Source organism: Macrotis lagotis, chromosome 1 (assembly GCF_037893015.1).
Source record: "Macrotis lagotis isolate mMagLag1 chromosome 1, bilby.v1.9.chrom.fasta, whole genome shotgun sequence".
Classification (NCBI taxonomy): Eukaryota; Metazoa; Chordata; class Mammalia; order Peramelemorphia; family Peramelidae; genus Macrotis; species Macrotis lagotis.
This window is the reverse complement of record NC_133658.1, coordinates 314,625,835-314,642,357: the sequence shown is the minus strand read 5'-3', so window position 1 is coordinate 314,642,357 and position 16,523 is coordinate 314,625,835. Positions and strand designations below refer to the sequence as shown.

The 16,523-nt window shown below is 41.2% G+C and overlaps 1 protein-coding gene across 1 annotated transcript in view; it reads left to right on the top strand.

The window, feature by feature from the left end:
• The first annotated feature begins 626 nt into the window (after window positions 1–626).
• Window positions 627–16,523, top strand: part of C1H19orf12 (chromosome 1 C19orf12 homolog) — a 116,159-nt gene continuing 100,262 nt past the window's right edge. Inside the window, exon 1 of the mRNA XM_074211448.1 lies at window positions 627–816. The gene's annotated coding sequence lies outside the window, so the exon portion shown is untranslated. The remainder of the gene's footprint in view (window positions 817–16,523) is intronic.

Here is a 16,523-nt window from a genome sequence, read left to right as displayed (position 1 = left end):
GGGTGGCAGCGGGGGTGGGACCGGGGGCTGCTGGTGGATGCCCGCAGGCGGCAGCTGGTGATCGGGGTTGGCTGAAGGAGGCAGGGTGAAGAGGAGCAGAGGCAAAGGCCGGAGGCGAAGGAGGAGGCGGCCGGAGGAGGCGAAGTGCGGAGCTCCTGGGCAGCTCTGGTGGGATGTGCAGGGCGCAGCTACCTTCCTTTATACCCTGACTGCCCGCGCCCCCCTCCAGCGGGACATTAAAAAAATATCTAAGGCGCGCGCCGGGGCCCCCCCACCCCACCCCCTCATTTTCCTCCCTCCCCTCCCCTCCCCACACACCCCACCCCACCCCCACTCCCACTTTCCCTCCCCCCCCCCCCTCTTCCCCAGACTCTGGCGGGTCCGGGCCTCAGAGCCCGGCCCAGGCCAGCTCTCTCTGCCTGGGCGTCGAACTCTGGGGATATGGGGGCACGGGGCCAGCAGCTCCGAATGAGAAGTTGCCCCCCCCCAATGCTCAGGGAGCATGCGCACTTAAGTGCAGCTGCCTAAGGGGGGGAGGTGGGGCCTCCTGGTGCTCAGGGAGAGGCAAAGGAGGGGGGCACTCGCAACTCTGGGTGGGGGGGAAATGGAGGCGGGGCTGGCTGGAGCACCACTGTTCTCTCTTTGAGAAGTCAGAGCTGCAAAAAACTGCGTGGTCGGCTCCAGATTCGTGTAAACAAGGGGGGATTGTGATCCCCCTTTTCTGAGGGGGAGAAAAGTATGCGGATCCTAGGCTGCAGACTTGGTTCCAGTCTCAAACTTGGGGAAAGATGTACTGAGATGGGGTGAACTTTGAAGGTAGGGTGGAAGGGAGGTATTACTGCTCTTTGGCCATTGAAATCGCTGCGGTAGGTTGTGCTTGGCTTTTTTTTTCCTCCATGGTGTGTGGTAGGGGTGTCTTAGCCACTTTTCTTGATTTTCGAGGCCGTGTTGCCAGTCTCAACTCTTTCTCTTCTCCTCTGCTCTCAGAGTAATGAACCCTGAGCAGAATAACACTAAACTTACCTGACTGCAAATGCCCATGTGATTTCCCCTTATACCTCTGATTCATATGCAATCACTGATTCCAAGTCTTGAGAACCCTTTCCAACCCGGGTTAATGCCTCTTTGCACTTACTGGTTGTACCATTCCGAGCCCTTGTTTCATTCAACTTAGCATTTCCGTTGCATATGTCCTTTTGGTGATATCTGGCATGTCTGAAAGTCGGGGTCCCTCCAAAAGAACCTTCCAAAGGACTGTAAGCTCCAGAGTCTTGATTTATAAATGGTTCCTCCTGGGCCCCTCAACAAGATGCCACGGCCATATTTTCTCAATCAAAAGGTGGGAAGTGTAGGATACAAAGGATATTTCTTTGGGAACGTGTCTTTATTTAAAAGTGTACTTTCTATTCTGAAAATGAAGACAGTTCTGAAAACTCCCAGAGATTTTTTTCCTACTCATAAGCCCAACTCTAGGAGGTGTAGGAGGCACTTGATCTTATTTGTGGAATGAATGAGTAATTGAATAAAGACATAGCTGTTTTAGTGGAAAGAGTAATGGAGTTGGAGTCAGGTCCTGGGTTCATTTTCAAGCACTGTTATACTACTGTGACCTTTGACAAACCACTATCTCTCAGTCTCAGTTTCCTTATCTATGGATCTTGGGTTGGACTGATGTTAGCCTTCTTCAAATGAATAAGAATGGCAAGATAGAGTGAATGATGTATGAGGATAGAGGACTTCTGCCAATTAATGAATAAAGATGGTAGTCTCCTTGGTACCTGGGGTGAGAGGGATTACTAACTAATTACTAGATTCCAGGTGTGCTTGGGGGAAAGAAAGGCAGGGAGGAACTTGAGGTAAACTGATCAGCCAATTGAACTGCACTAAGTTAAGAGAACAGGCTCTTAACCTAAATTTTCCTCTTACTGGCTCTTTCTTGTTAGGTCAGTCCCTTAACCTCTTTGGATCTCAGTTCCCAATCTGTAAAATGAAAACTGGGTGGTGGTGGACTATGTGATTCAAGGTCTCTTCCAGCTCAACATTCTCAAATTCATTCTGCAAAGCAATGATTCAGTTTAACATTTCTCTATTTATTCACCATGTGTAAACCTCTGCTAAGGCGATGCAAGATAAAATAAAACAAGTCCCTTGGCCTCAAAAAGCTTACAGTTTAGATTCAATCTGGAAAAACAAATCTTCCTTAATTCCTTGATTTTTCTGTTTACACCCAGACTTTTCTAAACCATTCTACAGCTCAGGGAATAACATAATAGAGATTTTAGGGAATGGTACTGGCTTAGGGTAGAGGAACACGATTAGACACAGGCATGGCAAATGGGGGCAGAAGACAAGTAGGGGTCAAATCTGAAGAGGGTCATGTACTATTTTGTCCCTTGGGGAGAGGGGCCTCTCTACTCTTGGAGGCAGATCTCCCTGGGAAAGAGACAGCCTTCTCAGAGCACATCATACCTAATCCTCTCTTACAGATACACCAATTCTTCCTCTAGGGAGACATGGAAGTAATGAGACAAGGCAAGCATTTTGAGGGGTTGCTTTCTCTCTGATAGTCCGTGAAGTTTGGGCAGCTGTGTTGCACAACTGGACTCTGCTGTCACTGAGGCAGTCTCTGTCTGTCTGCAGTTGGTATTGATTGCACTCCAAGGAAGTGAGCTCTCCTTTATCCTTGGAGCTCAGTTTTCAGTTTAGGGGATTATCTAGACCCAGGGTTTCTCCTTCCTGCCAGACATTTGGATGTTTCAAGGCTCCCTTGTTAGTACCTCAACTCATGTTTGTCAAATGAATGAATTGGCCATTTGTTAACTGGTTTGGGGGAGTAGAGATGGTAGTAAAGCAGACTGAAATTATTGCCTGAGCCAGGACTGGGTAACCTGTATCACAGTTTCAACTTAGTGCAGTTTGAGGCAATTTATGTGGATGATATATTCATTCCAACTATATCCTCTTTATCTTTTAAAATTCATTCCAAGTGGTCTCTCCATATGGTGAAGGGTTCCAGGACACTAGTCTTGAAAGTTTCAGAACCATCCTTCAGGCAAAAGTTTGAAATAGTAGAAATCATCTTCAGGATCCCTCCTTGGAACTCCCACCACAGGCATACCTTTCTCTCTTGTACTCTCTCCAAACTACAGACCAGACTCCTCTTCTACCTCTTCTTTCCTCCTACCTTAAAATTCTTGTTCTGCCTGGCAGAAGGATCTTATTTTCCACTCATTGTCCAACTTAATTTTCCTACTTGATCATTGAAAAGTTTTGTTCTCATCTGGTTCTTTGAACAGTTTTGTTTTCATATGGTACTAGAATTGTAGAACTACAGAATGTTGGACCAGGCAAGGAGCATACTCATTTTTGAGGAGGAAACAGAATCCCACGGAGATGGAATGATTTGAACAAAAGACAATTTCTCCCCTCTTCCTCCCCTCCAAAAATGTACTTTGTAAAGAAAGGTTCATCTTCCTATGACTCTTTTCTCCCTATATTTTTTAAATTGAACTTGACATTGATTCTTTTATACTTCCATTTTCAGAGTTGTTTCAGTTCAGATTTTTAACATTTTAGGGTATAGCCTTTTGATTTAACAGATATCTCTTAAGTGTTTCACAACCTTGATTGAAAGAGGTAAATCTGGGGGGGGGGTGACATTTATATAACACTGTATAATAAGTCATTCTAGAATGTCTTTGGGGAACCAGTGTAACTCCCTAAGTTTTCTATATCAGATGTAACTATTAACAGAGACTGAATTTTAAACAAACACCTATGAACTATATACTTCCAAAGAGTGTTGTTTCCTCTGATCCTGTGAGCCTCTCTCCCATCTGTCCTCTTCAATCAATCAACAAATATTGGTGCCTACTTTATGTTCCCCTCCCTGCAGTTCTAAATGTCAAAATGCTATCCATTCTTCAAACCCAGCACATATCCTACTTATGTGAAGCTTTGCCAGCCTGAAGGCATCTGCCCTTTTCTGAACTCCTATAGCATATACTGTGGAGAGAATCACAGGCTCTCAGAGTGTAAAACTAGTGGTTCATAACTGGGTCTATGAACTTGTTGAACTTGTTTTATATATATATGTATGTATGTAAAATTATTGCAATAGAATTGGTTTACATTGTAATCCTATGTATTTTATTTTAAGTATTATAAACATTATCCTGAGATGGGGATCTACAGGCTTTAACAGACTGCCAAAATGGACTGCGAGTTTAAAGGGACCTTAAATGTTATAACTGAATGAGAATTGCCTCCAAAATAGAGCCAGCAAGTGGTCATGCTTTTGCTTGAAAGACCTTTGCTGAGAGAGGAGGCACTCTCTTTTGCCCCCCCCCCCCCATCCCCAGCAGCCATTCTACTTTGGGATAGCTCTCATTGTTGAGAAGCTTTTCCTTACATCAAACCTAAGACTGCTTCTCTGTTAACTTCCAGTCATTCTTCCTAAATTTGCCCTTTGGTGCCAGGCAGAACAAGCCTAATCCCCTGTACCACATGACAGCCCTTCAAATACTTGAAGGTAACTATCATATTTCCCTTCTGTCCTCTAAACTCAGCATCAGCAGTTCCTTCAATAGATCCTCACATGACAAGATCTCCTGGCCCTTCACAATCCTGGTTATTCACTGGGCACTCCTCCTATTGGGTCTTGTACTTAGCTTTGTCCATTTATCATAGTACTTTAAAGTTTATAAAGCATTTTCATTTGAATCTTCTCTACAACCTTGGGAGGTAAGATATCATTATTCCCCATTTTACTGATAAGGAAACTAAGACTGAGAAAGTTGAGTGACTTGCTCTGGGTAACAAATCCAGTTAAGTATCTAGGGAATCTCAGATAAATAGATAAGGTAAACTCTTTGAAATCAAAGATTATTCATCCTTGGCATCCTCAAAGGTGCTCAGCATAATAAAGCACTGGTCTTGAAGTCTGGAATCCCTGATTCAAATCTTACCTCATTAGCTTTTTGACTCTGGGTCAGTCATTTAATCTCTTTCAGCCTCTTGTGTCCTCATCTATAAGTTGGAGATGTTGACAGCTGTAGAACTCTCTACCTCAGGCTTTATGCAAGATGCAAATTAAGTAATGGATTTAAAGTACTTTGAAAACCTTGAAGCATTACATAATTGTCAGATATTTGGATCTTTATGCACAATAGGTATTACATTTAAAAAGCTTGAATACTGAAAATTGTAATTTATGGTAATTGACCTCAAGGCTCTCTCCAAAGTCACACCTCTTTTTCTCCCCCCCCCTCCACGCCCCACCCCACCTCCAACATAACCAAAAGTCCCTTTAACTAAGTATTGGTTCCTTTCTCAGAACCTGATCAGTCTATTTCCTTTGCTGGGAGCTCTCTCCCTTTCCTCTTTCCTTTGTCTGCCAGTCCATGGCTGGCAATCACCTCCTTCAAGGTTCAGTTCAAATGATATTGGCTGTTGCCCTACTTATACCTTTTCTCTAGGTTGACAATTCTAGCTTCTCCTAGTCTTTTTCTAACAAGTTTACCAGTGTTAACTTTTATTACAAAAGGTAAAGCTGATATGATATGATAAAGTAATATCTTAGTAGGTCTAAAGAATAAATATGGACTCCAAATAAATTCTCCACTGTCTTTAACTGTTCACCTTTATAGTTATATCAGAACAGGGAACTTCTTAATTGATTTTCATTTCAATCACCCCTACCTCATGGTTGGACAATAAATTAGTCGGGGTTGGGGGGGGAGACCATGTTGAGTGCTTTCTACTTCTTTTTTTAATCTTCTCCACCCTGAGTGCTTAGCACATACCTTTGCTCAATGTTAAACTGACAGAAGAGTGAGGGAAGGAGAAAATTAGGATACAATGGTAGTAAATGAAAGTCAAAAGTAATCTAACAATCCTGTTTTAAATTAGAATCACTTACCTATCTCTAAGCTCTTTCAGTGCCTGAAAGTGCCACTGGCAGACCAACTTAGGTCAACTTAAGACATTCATAAATCAATCCAAAAGTCTTTACTGAGCCCCTCTATACTTTCCTAATCCTATGCTCAGCTATGTGGGAGACAGAAGGAAAAGACAAGCCCAGTCCTTCAGGCACTTGTACAGTCTGGTTGAAAGATATATTCAATCCAAGTCAACCAACACCTACTTAGAGACAAGACAGTATACCAGATGTAGCACGATGGATTCTTTTCACAAACACCCCAGAATTTACACACCCAAATGAATACTGTCCCCTACAAAGTAGATCCCTGGGGAGGCAACATGTTTATTCCAACAATGTTGGCATTGCTCAGGTGTGCCTGGAAATCCTCTTGGGAATTAGCTGTCTGAGCCAGTCTTCAGGTCACAAAAGAAATTCAGTCCAATTACCTCACAGTCACACCTCATTTTGGACTCAAAATCATATTACTTAGCCTGATTCCCCACCTTATTCTCCATGTTTGGCTTCTAATTTTATACTTTCCAGAAAGCACAGAAAGTACATAGTATAATGGATGGAGCAGGAAGGGGGCAAAAATCCTGCATCTTGACTCTAAGTAATCCAGAACTTTAGCAAGTCCCACTTGAGACTTTGTGGCCATGAATTTATTCATCTATAAAATGGGAATAAGGATAACTTCTCCACCTATCTTACAGGGTTGTTGTGAGGATTAAATGAGATAATATGCATGAAAATGCTTTGTCAGCTCTAAGGGATTATACAAATAACGAGGAATTGAGCTCTGGACCTATACTTCCAGTTGCCTCTTGGACAATGATGTCCAAAACAGAATTTTTCACTTTCTCCCTAAGACCTGTCTTTTCTGTTGATGGAGTTGACATTGTCTCAGTTACCCAAATTGAAAACTTGGTAGTTGTCTTTTATTCTTCCTTCTCCCACATCCACTACATCTACTCAGTCACTAAGTTATTTCTGTTCTCCTTTAATATTTCTTATATCTATTCAATCTTCACCATACTCTCCCAAACCAATTCCACTCCTCTACAATTCAGGCTCTTATTGCTGATCATGTGCACTATTGTTCTAGGTTCCCACCAGGTTGCTCAGCTTCTGGTCTCTCCCTGATTCAATCCATTCTTCACACAATTGTTAAAATAATTTTACTTCTGTCATGTCAACCCCATACTTAAAACCTTTGAGTGGTTTCCTATTGCCTATAAGATAAAATACATTTTATCTTATAAGAGGTTCTCTAAGTTTTTGCTCCAATCTTTCCAATTCGATTTCTTATTACATTCCTTTACTCATTCTCTCTGTTCCATCTAAACTGTATATTTGGCTCTGGATCCAATCTCATCCTGCCCTCCTGTATTCAAACAGTCTGTCATCTGCCATGCTTACAATACCTTGTGTCTTCTTCTTTGATAGTTGAAATTTTCCCTTTCCTTTAAAGTGCCACTCAGGTTGCCACTATTTCTAAGATACTGTCTCTGATTCCTCACCCAGATAAGTGATCTCTTATACCTCAGCACTCAATATTTCTGCCTGTATTCCACCCTACTTCATAGTATAGCTATTTGATCACATGTTTTACTACCCCTCCACCCATCCTAAGTATATTGTAAGATCCTTGAGAGTAAGGATTCCTTTTTTCTTTTTTTTCAAGTTTTTGTATCCCTAGTACCTAACAAAATGTTTTGCAATTAGTAGATTCTTAGAAAGTGATTACTGAGTCAAATTGAAATGAATCATGTACTGTAGATAAATGCAGCAGACAAGAGATTGATACAAGAGTTTTTAACTTTAGGTTACATAGGGGCAGAAGATCAGAGAGCTAAGAAATGAACCATGACAGGTACCATTAAAAAATGAAATAGGAAGACAGAAAATAGTCTTAGAGAGGTAGGGAAAGGATCAAGAAGATAAAACATCACAGAAGCTGGGGAAGAAAAAGAAAGATGATTAAGCATATAAGGATTTTTTTAAAAAAAGGTCATATCTTTATAAATTCATCTTCATCTAAAAACCTTTATATAAACTGGTACTCATATAAACCTAGTTCCCTCTGGAAGGCATCACATCCCTGGTCATTCTCTCCAGTGCTAACTACTTTATCTCACACCTCTTCCCCACACTCTGCTCACAACATACTGGGCCAGGAGAAGCTGACCCAGTGTTCCTCACTGCCCCTTCTAGACTGTCTATCACCATTGAGTAACCTTTTCTTTCAAATGGACTCCATCCATCTGTCTATATTGTCCTCTGCACTTTTTTAAAATTTATTTTTAGGTGGGGTTGTTTTTTGCAAGGCAATGGGGTTAAGTGGCTTGCCCAAGGTCACACAGCTAGGTAATTATTAAGTGTCTGAGGCTGGATTTGAACTCAGGTACTCCTGACTCCAGGGCTGGTGCTCTATCCATTGTGCTACCTAGCCACCCCTTTGTGTATTGTTTTGTTTTCAAACTCTTAATTCCAATTTTCTTCTTGGACCTCAGTTTACTTGGCCTCTCTTCACCTTTTAGAACTGTTGACTACCCCCTCCTCCTGGATACTCTTCTCTCATGGTTTCAATGACTGCCATCTTTTGGGTTTACCTCTTTCATCGCTTCCCAAGTTCCCTTTGCTGGAACATCACCCATCTCTTCTTCACTAAATATGAATGTGACTAAGGCTATGTCCTAAGTTTTCTTCTCCTTCTACCCGCCATTCTCTTTCTTGCCATGATCTCATTCATTTCATTAGACTCAATTATCATCTCCATACAGATGACTTCAAAATTTTTATATCTAACCTGTTCTCTTTGCTGAACTCTTACCCCTTTTTGGTCATTGACTGATGGAAATCTCCATAGGGATACCCCATCAACAACTTAAACTTAATTTGACTAAAATGGAATTTATATTTTCTCTTAAAATCATCCTTCTTTCAAACTTCCCTACTCTGATTAGGACAAGTTCACAACTATCTTTGACTCTTCCCTTACTTCTGTATCTAATCAGTAAACCAAGTCTTGTATATTCGATGTCCATAGCATCTCTTTGATCATTCTTTCAATTTTCATGATTACTTAGTTTGAGCTCTCATCACTTCTTGATTAGACTAATACAGTAGTCTTTTACTTGATGGCCCTGCTTCCAATTTCCCCTTCTCTGATCCCATCTTCTTCATAGTTGCCAAACTGATAATCCTATCACACAGGTATGACCATATATCACTCCTTCCCTTGATCCTCCAGCTCAAAAAGCTACAGTGGTGCCCTTTTGCCTCTAGGAGAAAATATGAACTCTGAGTGCACTTATCCCAAAATTTGGATTCATCCTAACTTTCTATAATGGTCCTATTCTTGTTCTCCAAACTCATCATTACACTTTTATTACCATCTCTTCCTGTGTCTGTCACACATTCCTTCCTAACTTCTGCCCCTGAGAATCCTTAGTTTCCTTTAAGGTTTAGCTCAAGTGACTTCTCCCATAGGAAGTCTTCCATCTTCTCCTCCACTCTCACCTCCCCAAAGTTTCTTTTCTTCTGGAATTCTCTTATATTTGCTTACTTATCTGTGTACATGCCTCATTCTGTCCTACTGCAGCCATCACCTCTCACACCCCCCCCCCCAGTAAGCTACTGGAGGGTAGGAAGGCTTATATTTGTCTTATGTCTCTAACATCTGGCACAATGCCATATATAGTAGTTCTTTAATAAGTCTTTGTTGAACTGAAACAGAGAGGTCATTGGTCATTACATAGAAAGGAATTCCAGGGGAATGATGACACTAATTGTAAAATATTAAAGATGGAACAATTAAACATTGAATAGATTTAACAAATATAGACTAGTCATCTAGAATGCCCATTTGTGAAGCATAAGAGAGAAATAGGGTGGTAGCTGAAGTAAAGAAGCCCAACGGCTGAATGAAGGTCTTTCAATATCATGGAGATCCATGAATGTGTTTATTGCTATGCAACAATCCTGTCCTTAGGGAACTAGTGAGCCAAACTTGTTTCACCACTATGTATGGGGTGAAACCATATAAGGTTAGGAGCCAAGACAAGATATAGCAAGAATAGGACCATAAATGTGGAGACTCCAGAGAGTATACTTCAGTCCCTCTTTTTAGAGATGATAAAAGTGTGGGAAAAGGCCAGAGCTGCCTACTTTGCTCTCCTGCTGACAATCAGACTCTGTCTGAACAAGTTGTCTAGACACACCCATAGTTTCAAGTCATCCTAAGTTTAGAGATACCAGGTTGCCTGGGATTTAGTTGTTGTCATACAAGGTGCATATGCTACATGCACATATGAATGCCTGATGAAGCAAGGAAGAATAATTAGCAGATTGATTAGTTATCCTTTTTGCAATCCAAACAAGGTAATTGTATAGCAGCTGTGCTTTAGTTACAGTCCAGAAGTGGCCATTAATAAGCGAAACTGTTTGCATTTCATAAGCATGTTTGAATTTCTCAAGTTTTGGATTTCATATGGGGGAGTCAAGCTCAGGCAACACTTTAATGTGAAAACCCAACTTAAATTTAACTTTGAGATTTGGAGTGCAAACAGACTCAATCAAGAAATATTTAATGAGCTCTTTGCACACTTACTATGTTCAAGAGTCTATAAGTGCTATAGAATTATTACTTTTCCTATTCATTCTTCCCTCCTATAGATAATAACCAGCCTTCCATCTTCACCATCACTGTAAACTTGTTTTTTAGCCATGACAAATATGCTATAGCCCTTCTCTGATGAGCAAGGCAGACTTTAACCTCTTTGTATGCATCAGTCATAGCCCTGGGGGACCTACTTGCTGTGGGAGAAAAGCTTGTCTCCAGCTGTCTTCATCTTCTTATATTCCATGGTTGTTCATATCTCAGTTGTTGGATAGAACTGAAAAAGTGTCCATTGTTTCTTGCCAGAACCCCAGTGGAATAAACAGCTTGACCACGGTCCATGATGGGGCTCAGCACCTGCTAGGAGATGCTCCCACATCATCCATCATTCTTCCTTGGGAAAAAATTCAAACAAGCCATCCTTCATGTGTGTGTATATATATATATTATATATATATATGAATAATAACATAATAACTAAGCTACTCTTTACCCATCTTTAAATTATTATACTTCTTTTATCTCCTATTTAGAGAATGATTTAAAATGGGATACGTTATAAGACTTTGATACTGAACTATGTATTATCTCTGCTCTAGATACATTTCCAGGATACTCCACCTACAATTACCTCTTCTTCACCATGATAATACACAGAGAAAGACCTTAGAATGGATTTAGAGCCAATTCCTAGGCAGTGGCATTGGACATAGTACTGGGTGCAAAAGTTAAGGGGTGCAAATAAGCAATGAATGTGTGTGTGTGTGGGGGGGTGTTACACTGATGGGGGGGGTGGCAAGTAGGACTGGGATGAAGACAAAGAGCAACCCAGCCTGGAAATAATCAATGGATGAATTTGTTTGTATGTTCCCATAGTGTTGTGTGTGTGTGTGTGTGTGTGTGTGTGTGTGTGTGTGTGTAAGTAAAAGAAGGGAGGGAGTAGAAAAGATAGGGTAGGAAGATGGGATAAGGAAGACAAAAAGGAACTTGACTTGCCTGGAGAGGACTATACAGGTTGAGAATAAGGTTGAATAATTAGAGTGAGGCCAAGTGCCCCTGTGCCTTCTCTTGGTTCAGTAAAAATATGTTTCTCATCTGTCATATACATACTTGTCTGTCATGTCAGTATTGAATTGATCCTTCCATCAGTCAGTTATTGAGTGCCTACTGCATACAAGGGTCTGGAGCACTATGTGTGTAGGGGCTGTAAAGTGGGGTGGGGTGGGAGGAAGGGGTTGGATCATTCAATAGTTTATGTATCCTAGTCTTGCTTTCTCCTTTATAGTTGGCCTGAGGGGAAGACATAAAATGGCTGGGCTGGCAGGCCTTTGCCACTCTAGTAATTCACTTTCTTGGGACCGCAGGGGCTTGGAGGGGCTTAGCTTTCTGCCTGTCCAGCTCTGCAGAGTTTGCAAAGATTTCATTTCTCGTAAATTAGCATTTTGATTGGGGGGTGGGGGAGCCAAGGAGTACAAACGCTCCTCACTCTTCCCTCAAAACCACATTCCAGCGTTTATTTTCCTGTACTGGCAAAGGCTGAACAGTAAACATTTACCAAGGGGGAATTTGCCTTCTGCCTGCTCCATGAATGTGTGAGATTAAATATTACCAACTCTCTTATTTTGGATCGACTTTTCCATGCCATCAGACAGGAGTCTCAAAGTAACACCTGAGTGGGATTGGAAGAACTGAAAGAGTGTGTTCTGAAGGCAGGGAGGCTGTTTTCCAGGGGTCCTGTAAAGAGCTGTTGAGGCTGGAGGCTTATCTGACCAGAAACTTCAAAGAAAGCTCCTACTTACTTGATAATGATTTAGGGATACCAGGAAGACCCCCTTCCTAAAATGTTCTCCCCAAATTGATGTCTGAAATCTCACCACCACAAATACATACCTTCATTCCCTTGAATTAATAACCTTGTCCTTTTCAGATGCCTCACATTCCCAAGGTAGGATTTGGGAGTTCAGTAACCTTTGTATACTTTTCTGCTATAGGAAGAGACTTGCTGTTAAACATATATACTCTTTATACCTTTATAAAACCAAACAACATTTGCAGCTACTGTCCAGCCAAGTCTGAAACTATGCTTAGAGACACCCCCTCCTCACAGATGGTAGAAATGCATTAGAATGTAAGCTTCTAAAGGGGCTAGCAGGGATCATTTGCATTTTTTATCTTTGTCTTTGTCTCCCTAGTTCTAGGCACAGAGTAGGTGAAGGATAAAAGTTTGTTAAATTGAATTGAGAGCCTTTGTGATTTCTAAGAGCCGTGGGCAGGAATTCAGAAGACCTAGTTTTTAGTCCCAGTTCTTTGACCTTGGGAAAAGTTAGCTTTCCCTTTCAGGACCTCAGAGATTTCCTTATCTGTCAAAAAACAAAATTAAAAAGGGACAACACAATTCTCCCTATTTATCTCAGCTAGGTTAGTGTGAGGATCCAGTGAGATAATGTATATGAAGTGAGTTGGAGAGAACAAAGATGACAAAATTCTTTGAGGAAGAAGAGAATTGTATTATTCTTTTGCATTAAATCCCTAAAATGAAGGGGGTGCAATGGGCCTTTCAGGTACTTTTTTCCCTCCCCCAAAGGTTTAGAGGTAAAAACTCAAGTGGAGACCTTGAAATAGGGTCAATAAAAGAAGGGAAAGAGAGTAGAAAGGAAAAGAATGTGTATGTGTGTACCTAATACATGTTTTGCTGACTTCACAATCTTACCCATAGCTGGCCCTCTTCTCACCTTTCCTAACTTTGTGGTCTTGGTGTGGCTTGCTCTTGAGGGCCAGGGAATTCCTAGAATGGAAGGCACGTGAGTGAAAGGTCTGTCCAAGGCTTTCCCGACAATGGCTTCCTTCCTAAAACCTCCCAGTTTGAAGTTCTGTTAGCCAGAGACTGGATGATCTGATTTAAGGGTCATGGATTGAAGTCCTCAGGGCAGCCAGAATCTTTTTGTTTTTCCCCTTTTTTCTTTGGGTAGTCAGGATTATTTATAATAACTTATACTTGGTTGTACCACAGCCCTCCTTGAACAGTGAAAGAAATGGGATTTGTTACATTAAAGAGTTAGGGACATCACAGGGAAATGATCAGAGTAGAGAGGGAGTAATCCCCCCCCCCCCCCCAGTCTTATCTTCCCAGGATATTCTGAGTTGTTATAGCACACGATTAGCTATATAGTAGGTGCTTCCAAATATTTGTTGATTGAATCTATACTCAATTCAGTTTCATTTACCTCTGGACCTGAGCAATGGTCACAGTCATTCTGAATATTTACCTTGTGGTCCTACAAGACCCTCCATCATGAAAAGGAGATTTTACTGTGTTCACTTGACTGGGCTCTACTGAAGCAGAAAAGTAGACTTAGACTTTAACCAAAGATATTTTAACAAAAAGGGTTTTCAGGTTCACATTGAGTTACCAAGAAAATTCAATTAACCTGAACCCCTCTTCCCCACAAACATTAGTTTCTTGAGGTTTTCATTTGAATTTCCAAAAACCTGATGCCTCCCCTTTGGAGCAGAGCAGTCTGCTTCACCTCCTCTCCAATACCGGCCCCCCCCCCCCCAACACATTTTCATCAGTGGGTGTAGGGCCTCCCGGGTGTATGGCAGCCAATTCAGAAATGTACACATGTGCTCTGGAACGAAAAAGGTTGGAAAGCTGTGGTCTAATCCATCCAGGACAGAGGGCTGCCTCATCAGTCCTGTGTATGCTTTCCACTCCACCTCCTTCTTAAAATCCCGGAGGTTCCAGCTGTCAAATTCCTCTGCTAGCCTGGATCCGGAGTTGGGTGGGGAAAGCAGGAGGGAGGGGGGCTCTTTCAGGGTTGTAATTTGCACAAAGGAGTGAATTTCAAACCTACCCGTAGTGTAAAACTAATTTAAAAATTAGATTTTGTTTTAAAAATCTTTGAGTAAGCATTCAAGTCAATGATTATTTTACAAACATCTCCTGTAGATACTATAGATACCTTCAAGGAAGTTATAGAAGGGGAACAAGAAAAAGATATCCTTAAGCTTCAGTTCAAATCTGCCCTTCCCTAAGAAGCCTGAGATCCTATCACATCTTTATCTTTATCTCTATCTTTAAACTGTCCTCAACAGGCCTGATTTGTATTTTTACTTATCTTTTCCCTGGGACTTGCTCTCATCTCATCTGGAAAACTACAAACTCCTTGAGGGCAGGAATCATCCTTGTATTTCCCTTTCTTCCCTACCTAGTGCAGTAGCTCAAGCTTATGAACAGAATGTATTTAGTTTGGCATTTATCCATGCTACATAAAACATCAACTACAAAACTACAAAAACAAGAAGCTTTGCCTTCAAAGATCCTAGTACCTCTGTCCTACAGACCCAACTTCTGAAACAAGCCTTTCCCAGTCCTCCTTAACCTTAAAGTCTTCCTTCTGATATTATCTCTAGTTTATCCTATACATATCTTTTTGGTGCATAGTTGTTTGCATTGTTGTTTCCTTCATGAGATTATGGGCTCCTGGAGACCAGGGACTGTTTTTGCCTTTTTAGAGGCTTCAGTGCTTAGCATATTGTAGGGACTTGATAAATGCCTGTTGACTGACTATATTAACCAAAGTTGAATTCTCTAAGAGAAGTGATTCCCCTGTAACTCTCCCTACTTCCTACCTGCTATGATTATTAGGCTGTCTCTTAAGCCATGAACTTGAATGGACTCCATGGAGTGTCTCCAGGTTGGACATGTAGTTTGTCTGATTCTAGTAGGCTAAGTTTGAAGAGAAGGATATCATTGAAAGTATTTGAGCACAGGCTCAATGACCCCCTCATTGTTGATATTGTAGATAGTATTCTTGATCAGATATGTATGGACCAGGAGATCTACAAGGTCTTGATCTTCCAGTCTGTGATTCTGTGGCTGCCATTCCTCCATCTAGTCTCTTTCCTTCCTCTCAAAATATTTATTTTTAATTCTTTAATTCTTTTAGTTGTCACTCATTTCTGTCATCAGAAGAAATTCTCTGAGTAGTTTAGGAAACTGATATGGGTCTGTGGGAAGTGACTGATAGTACCCTGAAATGAGGTATGCCTCAACCATTGACCCTGCCTATATAGGAAGATCAACTATTATCTTCTATAGGTGGTGATTCACTTGCATCTTTTTAACTAGTCTAAGCCTGGTTAGTTGATTTGCTTTGGGAAATTATACCTTGTGTTCTTCTTGTAATGGGGAACCCACCAAGCCTACCTTTCTTTTTTTAATAAAAAGGGGGAAAATCTCACCTTTAGGGGAGCTTTGGCATCTTCTGTCAATGAGTCCTTTAGAACCTAAGTCTTTGGTCCTAGAATGCTTGCTTACTTTCTTCTTGGGGGTCAGTCTTGAAGTCCCAAGTAATTCCTCTTTTGACAGTTACGAATCTAATTGTCTCTGATAGCCTGAAAAATGAGCTACATGCTTCTAAACAACTCTAGCTTCCTCCAAATCCATTACATTCTCACAACAACTCTCTGAAGTAAGTTGGTAGAAAATGCATTTCCCTGGGAGTCAGAATTCCTGGGTTCTAGTTCCTGCTTTGTCCTCAATTCCCCATATGCCCTTGGGCAAATCCTGTTCTTTATTCCTTGGCTTTCAAAGGGGATAATAATCCCCAACTCACTTCACAGAGTTGTGAGAATAAAAATAATGTATCTGATTTTAGAAAGTTGAAAGCACTTTACAAATGTGGGAGATTATTATATTTTCAGTCTGTGTTGCTTCTCAGAGTAACGAGTTCCATAAGTTTACTCCCTGCTGTGTGAAGGAGGACAGCCCATTATTTGTCCTAAAACTGCCTCTTTCAAGCTTCAGGGGGTTAGGGGTTTAAGGGGGGGGGAGTGCCACTTGTAGGTTTTGGGGACTTGATGATCAAATCCCACATTTCCTCTCTCCTCTCCCTTAATAAACTTTGAAAATAGAAAAGAATTGTTCAACTTCCCATGTGACAGCACCCATTCTAAGTTTTGCACACAGTAGGTATC